Source organism: Carassius gibelio, chromosome B9 (assembly GCF_023724105.1).
Source record: "Carassius gibelio isolate Cgi1373 ecotype wild population from Czech Republic chromosome B9, carGib1.2-hapl.c, whole genome shotgun sequence".
Classification (NCBI taxonomy): domain Eukaryota; kingdom Metazoa; phylum Chordata; class Actinopteri; order Cypriniformes; family Cyprinidae; genus Carassius; species Carassius gibelio.
In genome coordinates, this window is record NC_068404.1 from 231,872 (window position 1) to 251,372 (window position 19,501).

General features: G+C 41.2%; 1 long non-coding RNA gene across 1 annotated transcript; it reads left to right on the forward strand.

Annotated features, from left to right (window-relative positions):
* Window positions 1-1,701: 1,701 nt before the first annotated feature.
* On the forward strand, window positions 1,702-17,612 carry LOC127964438 (uncharacterized). The gene is made up of 2 exons (XR_008155048.1): window positions 1,702-1,753; window positions 16,999-17,612. It is a non-coding gene; the product is annotated as an uncharacterized LOC127964438 (long non-coding RNA).
* The last annotated feature ends 1,889 nt before the right edge of the window (window positions 17,613-19,501 follow it).

The window sequence follows — 19,501 nt, forward strand, 5'->3', positions numbered from 1 at the left end:
CTTATTGGCTTCACAAGAGAGAGCGGGAGGTTGGCGCTCGGTGAAGACTCTATGGGGCCCTAAGCAGAATCTTATTTGGGCCCTCTGTGCTGCCGACTGATTTTTGATTAACATTTGATTATTATTCACACACTACAAATCTAACGCACACATTATCAGTTTTACTTCTTGTAGCTGGTTTCTTACATCAGACCAATGTTTTTTTCCCTTCAATGATTTTTCATTGCAACAGAAGCAAACCCACAAGAGTGATCAGGTGTTAATTTTAACACTTAAACATTCAAAGTGATGTTTGAATGTGGACTGATGACAGTCGTGGCCTAATGGTTAGAGATAGTGATGTTCAACATCAGAGCTTAGAAGCTTAAATAAAGCATTAAGACACTGAATCAGAGCTTGTTGACGTCTAAAGCTTACCAGTGTTTTCTCTACTTCCTGTTGGCCTTCTGTAGCTAATCGTAGCTCCGTGTAGCTGTTTTTATTATTATTATTTTTTCTCTAGAATGTTTATCTTACTATCACTCTCTGTTTTTTAAAGTGATAAAGTATAACTTAATTCACACCATATTTCTGATATTATCGATCAATCTTACCAGATTAATCTTGATCGTTCACTTTTATTTTATATCCGTGAGTGCAGTACACCTGCAAAGCGTTAGCACTCATTAGCTTGTCATTAGCATTTTAATTCGAACCTATCACTGTTTTCTTTTCTCCTCTCTCTCTCGCTCCAGTTTTTCACAAGTTCATCAAACAACTGCAGTAAGAATATTTCATCAAACACGGTGAGTAATGGCTTCTCCTGCTATTGTTATTTGCACCTCTTGCAAAAAAAAATTGGATGACGAGTAATTTCTTACTGCTAAATTCAGAAAAAACAGAGGTGTTAATTATAGGGCCTAAAAACTCTGCTTGTAGTAACCTAGAACACTGTCTAAGACTTGATGGTTGCTCTGTCAATTCTTCGTCATCAGTTAGGAACCTAGGTGTGCTATTTGGTCGCAATCTTTCCTTAGAAAGCCACGTTTCTAGCATTTGTAAAACTGCATTTTTCCATCTCAAAAATATATCTTAATTACGGCCTATGCTCTCAATGTCAAATGCAGAAATGTTAATCCATGCATTTATGACTTCAAGGTTAGACTACTGTAATGCTTTATTGGGTGGTTGTTCTGCGCGCTTGGTAAACAAACTACAGCTAGTCCAAAATGCAGCAGCAAGAGTTCTTACTAGAACCAGGAAGTATGACCATATTAGCCCGGTCCTGTCCACACTGCACTGGCTCCCTATCAAACATCGTATAGATTTTAAAATATTGCTTATTACTTATAAAGCCCTGAATGGTTTAGCACCTCAGTATTTGAATGAGCTCCTTTTACATTATACTCCTCTACGTCCGCTACGTTCTCAAAACTCAGGCAATTTGATAATACCTAGAATATCAAAATCAACTGCGGGCGGCAGATCCTTTTCCTATTTGGCTCCTAAACTCTGGAATAACCTACCTAACATTGTTCGGGAGGCAGACACACTCTTGCAGTTTAAATCTAGATTAAAGACCCATCTCTTTAACCTGGCATACACATAACATACTAATATGCTTTTAATATCCAAATCCGTTAAAGGATTTTTAGGCTGCACTAATTAGGTAAACCGGAACCGGGAACACTTCCCATAACACTCTATGTACTTGCTATATCATTAGAAGAATGGCATCTACGCTAATATTAGTCTGTTTCTCTCTTATTCCGAGGTCACCGTAGCCACCAGATCCAGTCTGTGTCCAGATCAGAGGGTCACTGCAGTCACCCGGATCCAGTACGTATCCAGACCAGATGGTGGATCAGCACCTAGAAAGGACCTCTACATCCCTGAAAGACAGCGGAGACCAGGACAACTAGAGCCCAGATACAGATCCCCTGTAAAGACCTTGTCTCAGAGGAGCACCAGGACAAGACCACAGGAAACAGATGATTCTTCTGCACAATCTGACTTTGCTGCAGCCTGGAATTGAACTACTGGTTTCGTCTGGTCAGAGGAGAACTGACCCCCAACTGAGCCTGGTTTCTCCCAAGGTTTTTTTCTCCATTCTGTCACCGATGGAGTTTCGGTTCCTTGCCGCTGTCGCCTCTGGCTTGCTTAGTTGGGGTCACTTCATCTACAGTGATATCGTTGACTTGATTGCAAATAAATGCACAGACACTATTTAAACTGAACAGAGATGACATCACTGAATTCAATGATGAACTGCCTTTAACTATCATTTTGCATTATTGACACACTGTTTTCCAAATGAATGTTGTTCAGTGCTTTGACGCAATGTATTTTGTTTAAAGCACTATATAAATAAAGGTGATTGATTGATTGATTGCCACATGTACAGTTTATCTATCTCTGTCGCAGATTAAAGGGATTCACATGTGATAAATGCAGGGAAATAGTTGGGCTGCCAGAGAATATTTCAGAATTAGAGACACGCATCCATCCAAACTCCAAAAGACAGTAAGAATTAGGCCTGTAGTACTCGAGTCCGGTCTTGGACTCGAGTCCGGACTCGAGACATTTTTCTGTCGTCTCGGACTTGTCTCGGACTCGTTGAATTTGCACTCGGACTTGTCTCGGACTTGGCCATTGGACTCGCCAAGTCTTCTAGTTGGTCTCGACCGAGTCCAGAAAAAAAATAAAATAAAAAATTTCTCCTTCAAAACAAAACCACATTTGCATGATGTCGCGACTGAAAACGTGTGGAAAACGCTAGGCGCGCCGCTCTCCTTATTTCCAAAGCACTCTGTAGCCTGCGCTTGCGCTCCAGTGGCGTCTGCTGTTGCTGGGCAACCATTACCCGCTCTCCATGATGACGCAGAAGTTTCAGCAAAGAATAAATGGAATTCCAGCACTTAAAATCACTTGCAGTAGCTCTGCTAATAGATTCATTTAAAAAATGGCTATCCTTGTACAACTATGATCATCTGTTTCTCCATCTTGCCTTAGCTTTCAGTATTGTTCCGGGAAAGGATGTGCATGACCAGCAGTGCACTTACTGCGACCTGAAAAGTTTAGATGTTTCTAATTAAATTTTCTACATGTTCGATTGTGTTTTATTTACGTCTACACCTAGATAGCCTTTTTTTTTCAATAAACGCGTATTAATGTATAGCCTTATGCAACAATTACATATGTAAATTTTAAAAACTTTATATATGACATTACATATTTACATTTTCATGTAACAGCCAGTATTTGTATCTGTAACAATCACAAAATTTTTCCTATCTGCATTCGGATATAACATCGTACAGTTACTTGATAAGACTGTTATGACTTTTTATATATTTTTTCGTAGTTATCACTGAACAAGTATGTCATGTTAAACTGAAATAATTATTAATTTCTAAAATAATATTTATCATGCAAGCAGAGAGATGTCATGACAAACGTTTAGTGATCATTTGAACACGACTGAATCCATTCAATGCGCACATTTTCATTACGCAGAAAACTTTGAGCGAGTCTTAATGTTAATGAACTTCACTACACAGATGTGTGTGTTCCGCGCAAACCAGCAAAAGGTAAATATGCAAACATGTAGGACAAGTAGACAATGTATCCGTATCGAAGCTGATTATTAGCCTACTCTTGAGAGAGAACTGGTTTGGTTTTTGAGAGACTGAGACGCGCAGCGCGGCTGTTTGATTAGTGAGCGCGCTGTGCTTATTCCATTCATTCGTATCATGGTAGCCTAAGCTTTCAATATTTGCCTTTTAAATATATAAAAATAATATAACGTGTAGCTATGATGTATTATTATAGGTAAAATTCCTCTTGCAACGCTCTGATTTCTGAGAGATAAACAGAGAGGCGACAACAATGCGGTGTTTGATTTGCTCTCTTTTCACTCATAAAGTTTACATTCATTCACTTCTGGCGCTGATGCCCTGGCTCACCTGTTATCTAGCAAACACCAGACTGTGTCAGCTTTAGCCGAGTATTCAGGCAGAATTATTCCTTGAGCGTTATTCGTTTTTTAAGCCATTATCCGTGCCATTCCGAATAAGGTATTCGGCTTCAGGCACAACCCTAATTATTACATTACATATTTTATTTTTACATGCAACATAGATAAGGTCATATAGTAACAGCTCCACGCAATATTGTAATTCTAAAATTCACGTCGTACTTGCAAACACTTTGTATGCATTATGGTTAATGCATGCTGGAGTAGTCGATTGTTTCCGACAGAGCTTGACTAGTCTATGCAAGATCTAGCACAGTAGGACAAAAATTTGCTGTATTTATGTGCGCATGGCCAGTAGAGCCAAATGTATCCATTTTAGCCTTGCTGCGCGCATTTGTCATATCCCGAGCTTTGCGTGTGTCTGTGCACTGTGCCAATTAGGCATAGTCATATACATTTTTGACCACAGATATAATGTCAACAAAAAATAAAGTACATAAAAATTATTTGACCTTACAGTTCCAAACTTTGTTTGTTTATCCAAGTTTAGCTCACAGGGTCGGACTGGGAGTAAAACCAGTACTCATTAGCAAGGCCCCAAAGGAAGAGAGGGCCCTTGAAAAGTATGAATCTGAAATATATATTTTTTACCTAGATATTCTCATGGGGGGGGGGGGGGGGGGCCCATCAGGACTGCCTATGCATAGGGCCCAGGATCTTGTTTAACGCCACTGTTAGCTTTAACCCTAATTATACACACTTGAACCTAATCAAGCTCTTACTAGACACACTAATCTTCCAGGTGTTTTAAGGCCAGTTGGAGCTAAACTTTTCAGGACATTGGCCATCCAGGATGTAGTTTGGAGACCCCTGTCCTACAGAGTTGTTACTTTGCACATGCTTTTTGATCATTACAAATAATAATGTAAAATTATTTACTTAGAATAGGAGATATGCTTTCTCTCGCATCACAAACATTATCAGTAGTTTAGTATGTGGTCTTGAAGAGGACCCTTTTTTCTTTCATTTGGACTCGGTCTTGGACTTGGACTCGAAACTTTTGGACTTGGACTTGACTTGGACTCGAACCTCTTTGGACTCGGTCTTGACTCGGTCTCGACTAGTCCTGGACTTGGACTTGACTTGGACTCGACAAAGCCGGACTTGACTACAGCTCTAGTAAGAATGTTAGGGCTCTAGATACGGCTTTGGATGTGTCTAGCTCAGGGATTCCTGTACATTGTCCGGTTCCAGCAGAGCCCCTGCAGCAGGGCAACTGGGTGACGGTGAGGCAGCGTAGTCGTGGGTCAAAACACCGCTCTTCTGTTCCGATCAAAACATTAAACAGGTTCTCCCCACTCAGTGATGCACCCACTGAGAAACCTGATGAAAGTGCTCTAGTTATTGGCGATTCTATTGTACGGAACGTGAATATAGAGACACCAGCCACCATAGTCAAATGTTTACCGGGAGCCAGAGCGCCTGACATTTTGGCAAATTTAAAAGTGCTGGCTAATGCTAAATGTAAATACAGTAAGATTGTTATTCATACCGGCGCTAATGATGTTTGACTTCGCCAGTCGGAGATCACTAAAAATAACTTTAAAGAGGTGTGTGAACTTGCAAGCACGATGTCAGACACTGTAATATGCTCTGGTCCCCTCCCTGCTTACCGTGGTGACGAGATGCATAGCAGATTGTCATCACTCAATGGCTGGATGTCTAAGTGGTGCCCACAGAATAACATAGGTTTCATAGACAATTGGACGAGCTTTTGGGGCAGACCTGACCTGTTGAAAAGAGATGGTCTTCATCCCTCCTGGGGTGGCGCCACTCTTCTCTCTAGAAATATGGCAAATAGTCTTAGTGTTTATACTTGACTAACTGGGGCCCAGGTCAGGAAGCAGACAGACTGGCTAAACCGACCGTCTGCTAGCTGCCTCACATCACAGAGGTCAGCTAATTCTCAGCACATAGAGACTCTTTCACCTAGATATCACACTATAGAGACTGTGTCTGTTCCCCGAACTAGAAAATACAAAAAACGTCCAAACCAAGTTAAGATTAACAATTTAATTGAGGTTCAACAAATAAAAACAGATGCAATATGGATAAACAAATGATAAAGCTTGGCTTATTGAATATCAGATCCCTTTCTACGAAAAAACGTTTTGTAAATAATATGATCACTGATCATAATATAGATGTGCTCTGTTTGACAGAAACCTGGCTAAAACCTGATGATTACATTATTTTAAATGAGTCCACCCCCCAAGATTATTGTTATAAACACGAGCCACGTCTAAAAGGCAAAGGGGGAGGTGTTTCTTCAATTTATAACAACGTTTTCAGGATTTCTCAGAGGTTAGGCTTCAAGTATAACTCGTTTGAAGTAATGGTGCTTCATATAACATTATCCAGAGAAACCAATGTTAATGATAAATCCCCTGTTATGTTTGTACTGGCTACTGTATACAGGCCACCAGGCCACCATACAGACTTTATTAAAGAGTTTGGTGATTTTACATCCGAGTTAGTTCTGGCTGCAGATAAAGTTTTAATAGTTGGTGATTTTAATATCCATATCGATAATGAAAAAGATGCATTGGGATCAGCATTTATAGACATTCTGAACTCTATTGGTGTTAGACAACACGTTTCAGGACCTACTCATTGTCGAAATCATACTCTAGATTTAATACTGTCACATGGAATTGATGTTGATAGTGTTGAAATTATTCAGCCAAGTGATGATATCTCAGATCATTATTAGGTTTTGTGCAAACTTCATATAGCCAAAATTGTAAATTCTACTTCTTGTTACAAGTATGGAAGAACCATCACTTCTACCACAAAAGACTGCTTTTTAAGTTATCTTCCTGATGTATCCGAATTCCTTAGCATCAAGGTCAAGGTCAAGTCTTTATTTTGCCAGAACGACCCACATCGCCTGGAATTCATTTTGGTGAATTGGCTCACACAAGACAGTACAACATAACAAATGATGCAATAAAAACATGAAATCTAAACAGAAAACAAATACTTAAATTACTGCTAATAATTAGTAATAAAGCTAATCAGACAAAGTGCTAGTGCATTTAGTAACCCTGAGAAGAAGGAGGGCATAGCTGTGTCTGTAAAAGGAAAGTAGATAGAGATTGTTGTTGTGAGTTGAGAGCCCTCACAGCCTGCGGGTAAGTACTATTAGAAAAACGGGTGGTTCTGGATCTTATGCTTCCTAACCTTCTGCCTGATGGCAGAGGGATGAAAAGGGAATTAGCAGGGTGTAATGAATCCTTGAGTATTTTCAGATCAGTTTTGAGTAGACGGATGTTATAAATGTCACAGATCCTAGGGAGGTCCAACCCAATTATTCTTGACGCAGTGCTAACCCTGTTCAATGCAGACTTATCCTCTGCCGAGCAGCTACCCCACCATACAGTGATGGAGAAAGTGAGAATGCTCTCTATCACAGCCCTGTAAAAGTGGAGGATTCCAGCCTTGGACACTTAAAATTTTCTAAGTTGTCTCAAAAAGAAAAGCCGCTGCTGAGCTTTTTTAACAATCTGGCTGACATTGAGGTTCCATTTAAGATCGGAGGATATGGTTGTCCCAAGGAACCTGAAACTTTCCACCCACTCTACAGTTTTGTCCTTGATGGCCAGGGGTTGGAGGGACTTAATATTTTTTCTCCTAAAATCAACAACCATCTCCTTGGTTTTGGAGATGTTAAGGGACAAGTTGTTAATTGTGCACCACTCAGCCAGTAAGGATACTTCTGTTCTGTAGGCCGATTCATCATCGTTAGTAATGAGGCCTACCACAGTGGTATCGTCTGCAAATGTAAAAATTTTGACTGAGTCATGATGAGAACAGTCATTGGTATAAAAAGAGTATAAAAGGGGAGACAGAACACACCCCTGGGGGCGCCAATGCTGGTGGACATTGATTTTGACAAAAGGTTATTAACACTAACCACTTGAGATCTATCAGTTAATTCAGTAAAAGTTATCAGTAAAAGTCAAGAATCCACTTACATATGGACTCCTTAACCCCCAGCCCCAGGAGTCTGTCAAACAATCTCTTTGGTATAATAGTATTAAAAGCAGAACTAAAATCAATAAATAAAACCCGTGCATAATATGTAGCTGGTCCCTCCAAATGTTGAAGAATATTATGGGTACAGAGAGAAACTGCATTTTCAACAGACCTGTTATCCCTATATGCAAATTGGTGAGGATCAAGTGATGTAGCTGAGAGGTAATTAGCCACTAATCACTCAAAAACTTTCATGATAACAGAGGTTAGGGCCACTGGTCTGTAGTCATTCAAACAACTCACATTCGAATTCTTGGGCACAGGAATAATAATCTAAGGGACCAATTAAAAATATCAGTGAAGACATACGACAACTCATTGGCACACCATTTAATAGTGGCAGCAGAGACCTTGTTGGGGCCTGATGCCTTCTTACAGTTCTGTTTCCTCAACAGAGATCTGACCTCTGTTTCTTCTATCAGAAAAGGTGGTTCGAGAGGACCTATATCATTATATCATATCCAAAACCTCAGAACAACTTGATGATGTAACAGAAACTATGGACTCTCTCTTTTCTAGCATTTTAAATATGTAGTAGGTTGAAAAAAATATATGTTAAAATTAAAGAGGAAAAAAGGACACCCCCCTTTAAAATGTTGTACTGTTCATAAATTATGCCTTCAACATTTGTTTATTGATGGGTAAAGTCATCGTTACATTCTTTGTTGTGGGTAAAGAAAATGTTGCTGTTATTATTGTTTCCTGTAGAGGGCGTTTAGCGCTGTTTAACTAAGGTACTGCACCGGGTGCTTCAGAGTTAATTAAACTTTGCCGGAGCTTGTCAGCTTGACAGTACTCCTGTCTCACAGCGTTTCATTTATCATTCTACAGAGCCGGCAGAAGTGGTTAATTCACCTTACCCATTCAGGCTTCTAAGCCCTGATGCGGGTAACAATTTGGGGGCTCGTCCGGGATCAGCGCCACCTGGTGGTCGGGTGCTGATCATCAAAGAACCACAGTGGTTAAACGTCATTCGTCCCAGACCAGCGAGTTAAACGGCAGACACCCGCAGTCCAGTCATGGCTACTCTTCGAGAACTACGGTGGGAGATCGAGAAAAAGCTCCACCTGCTGGTCAGCTCTTCGAACTGCAAAGCACTCTACAAGGTAGCCCTGTGTTGCACGGAGGAGGGAGAAAAGGGGGTCCCAGACGGGGATGCAACAGAAGTGGAACTCTACGACGTCATCGTTGATTTCATGCGAGGAGAACAACTGCAGTGTCTAGAGGACCAAGGAATGGCCCGTTTGCTGACCCTTCATGACCTCGTTCGTGAGTTGACTGCTACAGGACAAGATTCTGCTTTGGATGTCGCAGAAAATGAAGAGACTGTGGGACTGGTATCGCGACCTGCATCGACATCAGCGGCTGCAAGGGTGCAGGTAGCACAAACTACAGGTCTGACATCACATTCAAGAGTTGAACAAACTGTTCCACTGCCTAGAGTGTCTGAACAAATGACTGGTCTGATCAAATTCTCTGATGTTGCATCATATTTGCCACTTAGAGAGTTCAAAATTTACGGTGGGCAAATTTCTGATTCAAATTCAGACTTGAGTTTCAACAGCATTTGTAAGCAAATTGATGAAGGTATAGCAGAAAATTTCTCAGAGTCAGAAGTTATTCGAAACAGTGTAAAAGGTTATCAAACCTGGTACCTTCAAAGAGATGCTTATTACAAAAGACAGCCTTACCGTAGCTGAGTTGAAACAGTTCCTTAGAGCTCACCTTAGGGACAAAAGTAGTACTAAATTATTTCAGGAGTTGAGCAATGCAAAACAACAGGACAAAGAATCCCCTCAACAGTTTATGTATAGGTTAATGGGGCTTAAGCAAAGGGTGTTGTTTGCTTCAGAACGAACAGAATCTGAGTTTCAGGATGACTGCAAACTGGTCCAAGGTGTTTTTCTACACTCACTGTATCAGGGTCTGAATGAAAAATACACAATTGTCCGGAGGGACATTAAAGCAGCAATAGGTACACAGGAAACCTCAGTCTGTTAGTGAGGAAACTGAAAGACAAAAACGAATAGGTCACACCTACAAATCCAAAGTCACAATTGCAAGTGTGACACAGCAGGAGGATGTGAAGGGGCAATGTTCTTCACTGAATCATGCCGAAGTTAGAGCCAATCGTGATGCCATTCATGAACTTTCAGTACAAGTATCTGCATTGACGAAGAATCTAGAAAGTTGTCATGTCAATGGGCCCTGGTGTTCAACAGCAAACCCAAACCGTCGCTGCAAGTGCACAACAACCAGTAAAATCAGAGGCAAAGGGTAAATGCCAACAGTGTATATCCCAAAATGTTGAAGTATGTACTCACTGTTTCTTCTGTGGTCAAGCAGGGCACCGAGCTGTGGGCTGTCTCATGAAAAGTCGGGCGTTAAAAGAGAGGAGGTCACTGGGGAGGGACCACCAGTGACCGGAGAAGATCTCGTGTCCCAACCTTCTTTCCATGCACCCAGAGGTGAGCAACCTGTAACACAGAACACATCCAACAGAGCAAAGGAAATTTGAGGGAAACGTGTCGCACAGCTGATTGGCAGTCGCTGCATGATAACTTGCCATTTAAATGGTGTCCAGACTCAAATGCTTTTGGACAGTGGAGCTCAGATCAGTATGGCTGGACAGATGTGGCTAAAGAAGAACCTACCAAACATCGAAATCCAACCACTAGAATCTCTATTAGCACATAGCCAGCTACACGTCACTGCAGCAAATGGGACAGCTGTACCCTTTGATGGGTGGGTTGAGGTTTTATTAGAGATCACACGTGGCAAACAAAACAAAATCGCCATCCAAGTGCCCCTTTTGGTGAGTCGAAAATGCATGGACTGTCCGCTGCTTGGGTTCAATGTAATGGAGGAGATCATAAGGGAGAATTATGACTGTGCAAATAACATGAGCCTAATTGATCTGCTGTCTGAAGCTTTGCAGATGCAAAAAGGTGCCACTGAAACCTTGGTGTCCACAGTGAACTCTAACCTCCTCCAAGAATGTACTGCCAGCTGTATAGTAAAGACTGGGAAGTCAGGAGCCACCATCCCCTGTGGTCAGATCCTAGAGGTAAAATGCGGAGTAAGAACAGGGCACAAGGGTGGGACCATGATGTTCGAACCAGCGCCAGAAAGTTTCATCCCCGAAGGGTTGGAGTTATTTCCAGCTGTTGTAAATGTGCCTCCTGGTGCCTCAAAGACAGTGAAAATTCCAGTTCAAAATTCCACAGACCATAACATTTACCTACCTCAGAGACTTGACTCAGTTTGCTCTTCCTCCAGCATTTCACATCCAGATCAACAGATCAATGGTGCGCTTTTGTGTTCATCCCAGCTCACGTCAGCGGATGATGTCTGTAAAAGGGAACATCATGAGAGGAGAGTTGGAGAAAAATGGCACCCACCTGTTGATCTTGAACACCTCAATAAACAGGAACAAGATATTGTGAGGAAAATGTTGTTTGAGGAGTCAGATGTGTTTGCTCAGAATGAAGGAGACATCGGGTGTATTCCGGATCTGCAGTTGAAAATCCGTTTATCAGATGATACACCAGTCCAGAGGTGTTATAATTCCATCCCAAAACCCCTTTATAAGGAGGTCAAAGACTATGTGCAAAATCTGTTGAGCAGAGGTTGGATCAAGAAGTCATCCTCATCGTATTCGTCACCAGTGGTATGTGTTCAGAAAAAAGACAGTAGCTTGCGCTTGTGTGTCGATTTTCGAGCTCTTAACCGCAAGACCATCCCTGATCGACATCCCCTCCACAGGATTCAAGATCTGTTAGACAGCCTTAGGGGAAATTCATGGTTTTCCATTCTGGATCAGCATATCATCAGGGATTTGTGAGTGAGGACTCTAGACATGTCACTGCCTTTAACACTCCATGGGGACTATACGAGTGGGTGCGTATTCCCTTTGGGTTAACAAACGCCCCAGCTGCATTTCAGCGATGCATGGAAGGAGTGTTGGAGGGTATTAGAGATGAGTGCTGTGCACCCTATTTAGATGATGTACTATGCTACTCAAAATCCTTCAGCGACCATGTTGACCATCTTCGAAATGGTTTTAGTAAGATGAGAGAGCATGGAATTAAGCTTCGACCAAAAAAATTTAAGCTATTTAGAAGTCAAGTGCGATACATTGTTCGCTTGGTGTCGGGAGATGGAATCCAGATAGACCCAGCAGACTTGGAGGCTGTCAGGGCCCTGAAAAATAAGGAACCCCGCACAGTGGGAGAAGTGCGGACGCTGCTGGGATTCCTGAGTTATTACAGGTCTTACATCCAAGACTTCTCGAGATTGGCCAAGCCACTCTTTGAGCTTCTCCTCACGCCACCTGGAACAAGAGAGAGTACGCAAAACCCCCAAGTTCCCAATCGTCGAGGTGCACTAAGAAAGAAGGAAAAAGGGCAGCTTAACTCGAGAACCCCAATCGTTTAGACTGCAGAACATCAGGATGCTGTTTCCAAATTTGTCGATATGTTGACAAGCCCGCCAGTGCTAGCTTACCCAAATTGTGACCTGCCCTTTGTATTACACACCGATGCTTCGAATGAAGGGTTAGGGGCTGTGCTTTATCAGCAACAGGGCAATAAACTCTGCGTCATTGGGTATGGGTCCCGCACATTAACCCCGGCTGAAAAGAACTACCACCTACACTCCGGGTAAACTGGAATTTTTGGCACTCAAATGGGCCATCTGTGATAAGTTTAGAGACTATCTCTACTATGCTCCAACATTCATAGTTTACACCGATAACAATCCACTGACCTATATCCTTAGCACAGCAAGGTTGAATGCAGTAGGGCAGTGCTGGGTGGGTGAGTTAGCGGACTTTCACTTTGACATCCGATACCGACCTGGTAAAGCCAATGTCGATGCCGATACACTGTCCAGACAGCCCCTGAAACTGATTGAAGTCATGGGTGAACACACAGAATCCTTATCACCTGAAACTGTGTCTGCTGTTTGGCAGGGTAGTAAAGCTGTGGCCGACAGTGATGTTCCGTGGGTTGCCGCCTTAGAGCTCAATAGTCCAGGGGAAGATGTAATATGCACTGAGGGCAGCATCTCCACAGTCATTCCTGAAAACATCAAAGCTGCACAACGAGATGATCCAGCGATAAGTGAGATAATCATGTTGAAAGAACAGGGCTGGACACCAAACGAAAAAGACAAGAATAACATGAAAAAAGAAACAAGGCGACTTCTCTTTGAATGGACCAAATTGGAGCTAGAGGACGGGATCTTGTACCGTAAGACAGGACAGACCAGACAATTAGTTCTCCCTCCGCGGTTTAAAACCACAGTACTTAGAAAGTTGCACAATGAAATGGGACATGTAGGAGTGGAGAAAGTGCTCCATCTTGCTCGTGAACGCTTCTATTGGCCCTCAATGAGGAAGGATATTGAGGAGTATGTAACAACTAAGTGTGCTTGCATAAAACAAAAGCATCCACATGTCCACCAACGAGCACCCATGGTATCCATTACATCTAGTTCCCCATTTGAGTTGGTGAGCGTGGACTACTTGCATCTTGAGCCAAGCAAGGGTGGCTGTGAGTATATTCTTCTGCTGGTAGACCACTTCACCCGCTTCGCGCAGGCGTATCCTACGAGAAACAATTCCGGTAAGACAGCAGCAGAAAAGATTTTCCAGGACTTCATTCCTCGCTTTGGGTATCCCGAAAAACTCCACCACGACCAGGGTAGAGAGTTTGAGAATCAACTGTTTCAGAGGTTACAACAGTTGTCAGGAATAGCCCACTCCAGAACCACACCATATCATCCTCAGTGTAACCCTGTGGAGAGGTTAAATCGGACAATTCTGCAAATGCTCAGGACTCTGGAGGAGAAAAAAAAGAAGGAATGGAAGGACTACTTGCCTCACATTGTGCATGCTTATAATTGTACCAGGCATGAAGCAACCGGCTACTCTCCATTCTTCCTTTTGTACGGCCGATCACCCCGATTGCCTGTTGACTTGCTGTTTAACCTGGAAAACAAGACAGAGGGTTCAAATCAACAAACTTTTGCACGGAAATGGGAAGACAGAATGAGGCAAGCATATCAGATCGCTAAAGACAACAGTCAAAAGTCTTCAGCAAAGGGCAAGAAATACTATGACCGAGCAGTAAGAGGTGTCATTCTTCAACCAGGAGACCGGGTGTTGGTAAGAAACCTTTCGGAAAGAGGTGGCCCAGGAAAGTTACGTGCATACTGGGAAAAGGATGTACATCGTGTCCTAGAGTGTATTGGTGATAGCCCAGTATACAAGATACAATCCGAGACAGGTTCCAAGACCCTTTGCTTCATCGCAACCTCTTGCTCGCTGTCAATGATTTACCTTTGGAAGATCCCATTGCTGAAGCTAAGCAGACAAGGAAAGGAAAACACAGAAAACAAGTGAGAAATTAGCTGGAGAATGAGTCAGACTCAGATGCCTCAGATGAGGAGGAACATACTTACCGGTATAACCTTCGTACAAAAATACCTTGCTATAGATTTGTGACAGTTCCACCAACAGAGAGTGAACTTGAAACTCAACCCAAAACCATTCTTACCTCCGTCCAACGGCAACAGAATTTTATCCTGATGAAAGAGGTGATTCACCAAGGAACCAGGGTCAGGAGTTGGAACAAATTCTTGAGTCTCCATCTGTTCCTGGGAAAAATCAAAGGTCTGTGATGCCAGATGAGGAGAGGCGAAGGAATGAAGAAGAAACAGTCAGAGTTGCAGAAAATGAAATGGAAAGGGGAACTACAGTGTTGGAGGAAGGAAATGTGAGAAGGACACAAAGAGTGGGAAAACCAAGAGAAATATTCACATATGACACTCTGGGTGTTCCATCTTACCAACCCTGGAGATCAGAGGTACACTCACTACAACTCACACAACCCTATATATCTCAAAATGGGACACATTACTTTCAGTATATGGCCACCAACCCTTGTTGTCATTGTTGTCATAAGGTGTACTGAGGTAGTGATTCAAAGAAGAGAATTGAAGCAAATAACACATTTTCAGAGGTTATTCAGATGTCAGGAGTCATCTAAAAAAAACAGGGGAGATTGTAGTAGGTTGAAAAAAATATATGTTAAAATTAAAGAGGAAAAAAGGACACCCCCCTTTAAAATTTTGTACTGTTCATAAATTATGCCTTCAACATTTGTTTATTGATGGGTAAAGTCATCGTAACATTCTTTGTTGTGGGTAAAGAAAATGTTGCTGTTATTATTGTTTCCTGTAGAGGGCGTTTACCGCTGTTTAACTAAGGTACTGCACCGGGTGCTTCAGAGTTAATTAAACTTTGCCGGAGCTTACAGCCAGTACTCCTGTCTCACAGCGTTTTATTTATCATTCTACAGAGCCGGCAGAAGTGGTTAATTCACCTTACCCATTCAGGCTTCTAAGCCCTGATGCGGGTAACAAATACAGTTGCTCCTTTACGCTTAAGGAAGGTTAAGGAAACCAGTCTGACACCATGGTACAATGAGCATACTCGCACCCTAAAGAGAGCAGCCCGAAAAATGGAGAGCAGCTGCAGGAAAACAAAACTAGAGGTATTTCGTATTGCTTGGCGGGAAAGTAACCTATCCTACAGAAAAGCATTAAAACTGCTAGATCTGATTACTTTTCTTCTCTTTTAGAAGAAAACAAACATAACCCCAGGTATTTACTCAATACAGTGGCTAAATTAACGAAAAATAAAGCCTCAACAAGTGTTGACATTTCCCAACACCACAGCAGTAATGACTTTATGAACTACTTTACTTCTAAAATCGATACTATTAGAGATAAAATTGCAACCATTCAGGAGTCAGCTACAGTATCACATCAGACAGTGCACTATAGACCCCCTGAGGAACAGTTCCACTCATTCTCTACTATAGAAGAGGAAGAATTGTATAAACTTGTTAAATCATCTAAACCAACAACATGTATGTTATACCCTATTCCATCTAAGCTCCTAAAAGAGGTGCTTACAGAAGTCATAGGTCCTCTTTTGAATATTATTAATTCCTCATTGTCATTAGGATATGTCCCCAAAACCTTCAAACTGGCTGTTATTAAGCCTCTCATCAAAAAAACACAACTTGACCCCTGCATGTAATAACCTAGAACACTTTCTAAGACTTGATGGCTGCTCTGTCAATTCTTCATCATCAGTTAGGTACCTAGGTGTGCTATTTGATCGCAACCTTTCCTTAGAAAGCCACGTTTCTAGCATTTGTAAAACTGCATTTTTCCATCTCAAAAATATATCTAAATTACGGCCTATGCTCTTAATGTCAAATGAAGAAATGTTAATCCATGCATTTATGACCTCAAGGTTAGATTATTGTAATGCTTTATTGGGTGGTTGTTCTGCACGCTTAGTAAACAAACTACAGCTAGTCCAAAATGCAGCAGCAAGAGTTCTTACTAGAACCAGGAAGTATGACCATATTAGCCCGGTCCTGTCATCACTGCACTGGCTCCCTATCAAACATTGTATAGAATTTTAAATATTGCTTATTATTTATAAAGCCCTGAATGGTTTAGCACCTCAGTATTTGAATGAGCTCCTGTTACATTATAATCCTCTATGTCCGCTGGGTTCTCAAAACTCAGGCAATTTGATAATACCTAGAATATCAAAATCAACTGCGGGCGGCAGATCCTTTTCCTATTTGGCACCTAAACTCTGGAATAACCTACCTAACATTGTTCGGGAGGCAGACACACTCTTGCAGTTTAAATCTAGATTAAAGTCCCATCTCTTCAACCTGGCTTACACATAACATACTAATATGCTTTTAATATCCAAATCCGTTAAAGTATTTTTAGGCTGCATTAATTAGGTAAACCGGAACCAGGAACACTTCCCATAACACCCAATGTACTTGCTACATCATTAGAAGAATGGCATCTACGCTAATATTTGTCTGTTTCTCTCTTATTCCGAGGTCACCGTAGCCACCAGATCCAGTCTGTGTCCAGATCAGAGGGTCACTGCAGTCACCCGGATCCAGTACGTATCCAGACCAGATGGTGGATCAGCACCTAGAAAGGACCTCTACTGCCCTGAAAGACAGCGGAGACCAGGACAACTAGAGCACCAGATACAGATCCCCTGTAAAGACCTTGTCTCAGAGGACCACCAGGAAAAGACCACAGGAAACAGATGATTCTTCTCCACAATCTGACTTTGCTGCAGCCTGGAATTGAACTACTGGTTTCGTCTGGTCAGAGGAGAACTGGCCCCCAACTGAGCCTGGTTTCTCCCAAGGTTTTTTTCTCCATTCTGTCACCGATGGAGTTTCGGTTCCTTGCCGCTGTCGCTTCTGGCTTGCTTAGTTGGGGTCACTTCATCTACAGCGATATCATTGACTTGATTGCAAATAAATGCACAGACACTATTTAACTGAACAGAGATGACATCACTGAATTCAATGATGAACTGCCTTTAACTATCATTTTGCATTATTGACACACTGTTTTCCTAATGAATGTTGTTCAGTTGCTTTGACGCAATGTATTTTGTTTAAAGCGCTATATAAATAAAGGTGACTTGACTTGACTTTACAATAGTCCTTAGCCATCTTCAAGAATCGGCTTAAAACCCATCTCTTCCATCTTTATTTGGCCCTCTAACTTTAACACTCACTATTCTAATTCTATTCTTAAAAAAATCTAACTACCTTTCTAATCTTTTTGTATTCTATTTTCTTTTAATTTATTATGCAATTGTGTGTGTGTGTGTGTGTGTGTAAAGACCTCTAACACTAGCTTGCTCTACTCTTTTTTTTATTCTACCGGTTTAATTTTTATTTATTATATTATTAAAAATCCCATGCTTTTTGTGTTAAGCTAACTGAGACTTGTTATAGCACTTATATATCATTGCTCTTTTTGTTGTTTTTGATTGCTTCCACTGTCCTCATTTGTAAGTCGCTTTGGATAAAAGCGTCTGCTAAATGAATAAATGTAATGTAAATGTAATATATGGCATAACATTTTTAAGAATAACAACTGAATGTCTATGAAACTTCAATCAATCATTTTTTTTAAAACAATGACATTTACACGTTTGAACTAAAATGTTGCTACCATGTAGCCTATGAATTCATGAACATGAATATTTTTCAATTAAAGAGAACTTGGAGTGTGTGCCATCAAAGAGATGCTAGCAGCAAAGAGAAGAATACATCATTAGCATCGTCTCCATCTGTCCTTGATAAACCAGAGAACTCTATAGTCCTAAATCTCTCTCTCTAAACTCTCTCAACATACATATACTAATATAAAGTTCCCAGCCACTTTATTCATTATGTATAGTAGACAGAAACTGGATATGGACTGGATGTGTCTGAAAGCACTGGCTGGTGGTGATGATGATGATGATGATGATGTGAAGAGCTTGGCTGACAGGAGGACACACAGGAGGACATGAGCAGCTCTGTGTTTCTGTCTCTTATGGAGATGTTACGGGGAAACCCTGATCCTGTTCCTTATCTACACGTGGAAACACCACACTTCCACATCAGAGGAACACAGAGCTTCACGCTCAGACACACTGCTGGAGAACAGCGCAAGCATGTCCTGAGGACACACGACGAGACGTGCAAGCAAACACACCAAACTCTCTCACACATCACACACTGAGCTAGATGTCTGAATCTGGGCTGGTTTGAGCACAGTGTTCATGTTCATCTGTGTATGTGCTTGGCACTTTGAAGAAAAAAAACAAAACAAAACAAAAAGAGGACACTGTTGACAAATTCGTAGACCTCTATGAGAGAGAGATATAGATATATATTAGTTCTATCAAACAATGAATTGATTAATGACATTCAAAATAAAGTTTTTGTTTACACATGTGCGTGTACTGTGTGTAATTATTATGGATATATAAATACACACATATACAGCAATGGAAATATTTCAGTGTTTACATGTATTCATTTACTATATTTGTGTAATTTACATCATATAAAATATATTATTATATAAATGTAACACGTATACTCAGAAGCAGAGGGTAAGTAGAAACAGAATTGGTTTATTTTCAGAGAAAAGCTGGATTAGGTGGCTAGCCAGCTATGTTTCAGATTAGTTTCCGCCAACCCTGGGTTTTAGGTACTATGAAAGTAGCTCGGCTTTAATCGGTGTTCGTTGCCATGATATCTTACGCTGCACGGCTAACCTGCCCGGGGGCAGGTTATGTTCTGGATTCAAGATCTCAGACTGAAGGTGAACCAATCAGATGTGAGAGAAGTGACACATGTCTGAGACAAAGTAACTCCAGTTTATCTTGCCCCAAATTAAAGGTCACTTATGCTTAAAAAAAATAAAATAAAATAGAAGTCTTGCTTTAATGATAATAACTGAGTCATTTTATGATTTATATAATTTTTGTGATTCATATTATTATTTATCTCTTACACACAAGCAATTTTAGTTTAACAG